Source organism: Danio rerio, chromosome 7 (genome assembly GCF_052040795.2).
Source record: "Danio rerio strain M-AB ecotype USA chromosome 7, GRCz13ab, whole genome shotgun sequence".
Lineage (NCBI taxonomy): Eukaryota > Metazoa > Chordata > Actinopteri > Cypriniformes > Danionidae > Danio > Danio rerio.
The window spans coordinates 57600135-57606619 of record NC_141027.1 but is presented as its reverse complement, the minus strand read 5'-3'; positions in this window follow the sequence as shown (position 1 = coordinate 57606619).

Here is a 6485-nt window from a genome sequence, read left to right as displayed (position 1 = left end):
CACACAGAAATGCCAACTGGTCTAGCCATAACTCCAACCAGCAACCTTCTTGCTGTGCGGAGACTGTGCTAACCACTGAGCCACTATACCACCCCTACATGTGAACATTTTAGATAGACTAACCAGTGCAATTTCATGAAGAAACATAACTATGTATATTGTCTGACTTATTCATTGTTTGGGATTTCACACCAAATGTATCAAAAATGAATGGGGTGAAAGTTGTGTACTAAGTAAAAATAATAAGTAGACAATTACATGTACATGGCGGTTCATTCCACTGTGGCGAACCCTGATTAATAAAGGGACTAAGCTAAAGAAAATGAAGGAATGTATTATGTGCAGAGCTCAGCATAAATGCTGACGCCTTTTTGAAAATTAATATTTTGATTCATTTCTTGGAGACAATAAACTTTGGTGCATTTAAGCAAACCAGTTTTATTCCAAAAAATTTTACAAAGTGATGTTTTATAAATAGGTCTTGGGAGGAGCATGCTTATATGTTTTGGTAAGGGTAATTCATAAGACCAAACCCCAATAAATAACCAAGCATGTCCTACTGTACCTCCATATAGGCATGGCATGATAAGCAGCTTCGTGGTTTACAGCAGTTTGAAAAAGTTTTAAAACTACTATAAACTTATTTTACCATTCCCGAAGTATGTGTGTTTTTATTATTATTTTTTTTACCGACTATTTTATTTAGTTTTCAGTGCAATAGTATCTCCAACAGAAACAGACCCTCCACATAAAAATCTACTGGTCAGACCATGATTCAGCAAACTTTTGAAAAACAAATCACTTATGCACCAACATTTGTTTGTTTGAACATTGATTTGTTTGAATTATTTAGCCTGACATGTTTACTATTCCAAAATGTTTCAAATGTTTCATAAAATATATGTTGTGGTCAATGAGGATTTAAAAAAAAAAGATTTTAGAGCAGTAATCACAATACCGTGATATTTTTATTATACCATCAGAATCTTATACTGGCCTATGCCTTCCTCATATTCTGTCGACTTTCAGCATCTCTCTGGCCAGCCGATTCAAATGTTATCACTCGACTGAATGGGCATTATCAGTGGTTTTCAGCTGACAGATATGGGTCAATAGGCACACTGTGCTGTTATGATCATTTCAATGTAGATTGTGTCAAAGCAGCTTCACATAGAAGATTATTGTAAATTGAAATTGTTAGTTCATTTTTTCAGAGTTGAAGTTTAGTTAAGTTCAGTGTGCTTTAATTTTCAGTGCTGAAAGTCCAAACACTGAACAGCAAATCCATTGATGCGCAGCTCTACAACTCCCAAACCAAGCAAGCCAGGGGCGACAGTGTGGAGGAACAGATTTCATCAATTGACAAAAGTGAAGGATAAAAGACCTCGAGAGAAACCAGGCTCAGTCGGGCATGATCATTTCTTCTATGGTCAGACGTCTTTTGCAGAGCTGCAGTCTAGCCATCGGAGGCTGGAGAATGCTGGACATCCATCGTGGAGAAGCTGTAGGTGGGAGAGGTTACCAGCTGGTGTCCAGGCTATTCCTTTAGGATCAATGCAAAGACTCGTCTGTTACTGGGGTCTCACAGTTATCAGTCTCATGCTCTTCACTCCTCCATGACCATCAGAGCAGCTGCTCAGGAAACGGCCTGATCTGATTTAGGTTATTTTGACATTCTGCCAATACTCAATTGTACAGAGTTAGTTGTGCATAGTGGACGTGAGGGGCTACACTACACCAGGAGCTCACTCAAATACTGGTAGTTAATACATTTTTTTTTCATTATTACGAAATTTAAGTGGTAGCCTTTGCAATGATGAAAGAATTGGAGTAATATGATCATAGCTCTTTGCTCTAGAAAGCACAATAGCAGCTGCATTTTGAACCAGCTGAAGTTTGGTCATTAGGCCAACAGGGCAACCGCCTAGTAACGCATTACAATAGTCTATCTGAAAGGTCATAAAAGCATGAATAATCTTTTCCACATCAGCCACTGATATCATATGTCGAAGTTTGGCAATGATGTTTGGCACATCATACACCCACATGATTTAACAGCTACAGATCAGTGGCTGTGGCCGGAAGTTAATGAGAATTATTTATTACATTTCCCATTAATTGTCTTTTATTAACATCTACCCCTACGCCAACCCTAAACCCAACTGTCACAGTAATGTAAATACAGATCTGGATTCTTCTCTATTAGTATATCTGTATGGATTTGCTCTTCAGTGTTTAGACTTTCAGTAGTGAAAAATAAAGCACACTGAACTAAACCAAACTGAACTTCAACTCTGAAAATTGGACCAACACTGTTTAAATATACTATAATCTTCTATGTAAAGCTGCTTTGACACAATCTACATTGTGTCAGCACTATAGAAGTAAAGATGAATTTAATTGAAATAATTGAACTGATCGTAACAGCACAGAAGGCCCCTATTGGCCCATATCTATCAGCTGATAACCACTGATAATGCCCATTCAATCAAGTGATAACACTCCCAACAGGTGCTCTGAGACCTCAGCTTCACACCTCTAAACCTAATTCTTACTTAAATCGGAGCGGTGGAGCATTATAAGGACAGGCTAGACAATGCACTTGGACCCCTATCTCTCTCACTCTCCTGACAAGTGGAAAAACAAGAGTAAGTTTGTCATTAAGCTCAGAGCCCTCTACTTGGACAGCACACCTAATATTCATATTCCGTTCATTCAAATTATCTGCATGTGTGAACATTTTTGAAAGACAGAAAAGCTACGCAGGGGCGATTCTAGCATTGATGCACATTTCTTAAAAAGTTTAACTTAAATATTCTCACTGTACCCATTTTTGACTGTCTCAGCCTCCTGAATCATGCATTTGTCACGACACTTAGACAAAGAGGATTCAAATATAAGTATTTAATGAACAGGTGAACAGAGGACACATGAAAGTTCAAAACAAAAGAGAGCCACAGGCCACGATGAAGACATCAAACGCAAAGCGAAGGATACTGGAGGACAACAGACAGGAACAAGGACAAACAACGGATTGATAACCAGAAAATACCACAGGAGGAAATATATAGCCAGCCAAATAAGGTTCAGCTGGAGGATGATTAAGTCAGCTGATGACATCAGCTGAGCCTATAGCATGCTGTCAACACAAAAAGGTAAACAAACCCAAACCCTCACACACGACAACACACAAGGCATGATACATAACTTAAAGGAGGAGCACACAGATCCATAAACTGTGACAGCATTAGATTTCAATTATCAAGAAATAATTAACTGTATTTTCAATTTAAAAAAAAAAAGGTTTTTCCTTTTTCTCTTTTCTTTTTCACATTTGTTAAAATTTTATTTTCATATTTCCCCTTAACATGAACATTTTTGGATTGTGATCCTGTCTTTTTGTTTTGTTTGGCATTTCCTTAGCTGGCACTTACTGCATCTTCCCTAAAATCTGCAAATCTGCCATCATTCCCTCACACTGCAGTTCATCTAAAGTCAAACATAAGATATTCCTACTCAGTATCTCCAACTTTCACACATAAAGGCATTCCAATGCCACATGCCTGGGAGATGATGTATTAGAAACTACATGCAAATGCTGATAACTCTGCAGATGTTCAATTGTAAGCAAAGAATTATCTTGGCAACCAGTTTGCAGGATGATGCTAGGTTATGATTTGTTTTGCAGATGTGATTATCAACAGAGAAGGTCATTTGAAAGTGTTTTTGGTCACACTTTACAGTAAGGTTGTAAGAGTTCTTATTAGTTAATGCATTTACTATGTGTGTAACATTTGTTTTTAATAAAAAAAATGTAAACAACTTATGAAAACATCCCACAATGTAAATAAGTTGTCTTTTAATAAGAACATGTGAATAACTTAATTTCGACAAAAATGTCATATGAAACCTTATAATTCTAAGGTGACAAAATGTTGAACTATGATTAGTAAATGCTATACAAGTATCATTTATTATTACAATGTTAGACCTTACAGGGCCTTTTTACAGTAGAATACTGGCAACGCTGTTGCCAGTTAATCAGTGTCAGTTGTGGCAATTGCCAGTTAAATACTGTAACCGAACCATTACAGTGAGTAGCTGGTAAGACTGTTGCCTGTAAATTACTGTAATAGAGCAGTAGCGGTAACTAACTAGAAACTGCTTACAGTTACTTACTGGACTGTAGTCTTAAAACTCACAGCATTATGCTGCAAACAAATTTATTGTATGTAATATTTAGTAATTGTACACTCTCAGAAATGCGCGAGCTGTCACTATATCTTTTCAAAAGATACACGTTTGTACTTAAAGGTTACATATTGGTACCTTAAAAGTATATATTAGTATTTAAAACATTTAAGAGGATCACTTTTGCACTTATTAGATACTAATATGCAGTCTTTTATGCACTGTTTTCCTCCTCAGACGTCTGTAACACCTGCCTGAAGGCATGAGCGTGAGCAGACTATGGCCAGGGTGGGTTGGATCCCTTAAAATGCTTTTTGCCCAAAACAGACAACAGCAATGATAAAGTTCCTCGATAGATGTCATTTTGATTCCAACAGACCTTTCAGCTGACTTTATTAATCTCTTAATGGTGTTCTTTTCAGATACACTGCTATTCTCATACCAAAGGGAGATACCATTAGTGAGAACAGTCTCAAAAGCTCCTCTGTAAAAAGTTGTGAGGATTGATGGGCTGAGGTTTGCTCTTTTTAACCTTCTCAGAATGTGCAGTCGCTGGTGCCAAGTCAAGTTCTCATTAATGTGGACCTCCAGGAATTTTACCTGTTGTACAGTCTCCACCGCAGTGTTGTTAATATATACAGGAGAGTAAGTGGGGCATTTCTTCCTAAAGTCGATCACAAAATCCTGGGTTTTTTAACATTCAGAACTAAGTTTACCGCCAACTAACTAACCACCAGCTTATCTAGCATATATTTTATGCACCGGATGCCCTTCCAGCCGCAACCTACTCGAAAGCTTTCAGACACACACATACTCTACAAACAATTTAGCCTATACCCAATTCACCTATACTGCATGTCTTTCAACTTGTGAGGGAAACCGAAGCACCAGGAGAAATCCCAAGCAAACACAGGAAGAACATGCAAACTCTGCATAGAAATGCCAACTGACCCAGCCGGGGTTTGAACCAGTGACCCTCTTGCTGTGAGGCAATTGAGCTACCCAGTGCTGCTGAAATTTTTTTATTTATTTTTAGGAAGTTTTTTTTGTTTGTTTGTTTCAAATAATTACAAAAAAAATAAGCAAATCAAAAGAACACACACACTTTAGATTTGGTTAGAAACATGTTTATCAAACAAACACAGGCACACATACATCAAATTTTAATAAAAACATTTTAAATAATTATAGAAAACAAGCAAAAATAAAAATATAGTCGTAAATACAAAATCCAAAGGACCCAATCTTTTATTGTTGTTATCATTATTATTAACTTCAACAATCTCAAGACAACAAACTTTTCTATTGTCCTTAACATGAATTCAGAGGTAAAAAATAAAACTCTGAAAAATAATTAGCAACAACCTGGGACCGAACAGTGGAGGTTTGTGTCTGGATGGATATATATGTATCATCTTTTTGTTATTTCCTGTACACTTTACCTTACTGAGGATAGGAATTGAATGTTTTTTTTTTTTTTTTTTTTATGTATACAATCTGCTTAGTTTTCAGAAAGACACATTACACTGTTCGCATCTGTACATTATGCAAATATGTAATATTCAATTAATAAATATACTTAAATGAAAGTATGCGAGAAGTTTTATGAGGAGAGACTAACTAGCTAACAATACTAGCTTTCAAGTTCAAGATGACAACAATATTACATACTTATTTTAGAAACCCTCAAAAAGATTAAAATACATTTTACTTACTCATTGTGCATTTTTATTTCAGGCTTAAAACATATCCGACTGCATCTGAATTGATAGACGGAGAATTGAGGATACTCAGAAGTAAACAAATCAAACACCTGGCTCCCTTAAAGAGCCAGCATATTCTAAAAACTTTTTTAACAAATGCATGTTTAGAGTCAGACTTTCTGTGTATGTATGTGTTAATTCTAGCCTGATCTCACGAGAAAACGTAAGTATTTTACGTTTTGCCAGTTTAGTGGCTAATTCGTACGAATTCGTACGAGTTCAGTCGTACGAAATGGTACGATTTTTAAAAGGAGGCGTGGCACCTGACCCCACCCCTAACCCCAACCGTCATTGGGGGATAAGCAAATCGTACTAAATTGTACGAATTAGATCGTACGAATTCAGACGAATTAGCCACTAAATGAAAAAGTTACGAATTGCCGTGAGATTGTGTTGGTTAATTCATGTTTTCTTCCTTAAGAATGATGTGCTTCCAAATAGCAACATAAAGCATCAGAGTAGATGGGGCAGTAATGGTTGAACAGTAATTTATCATTTATTGCCACAGTTACTACCTGTATTGGCACATAA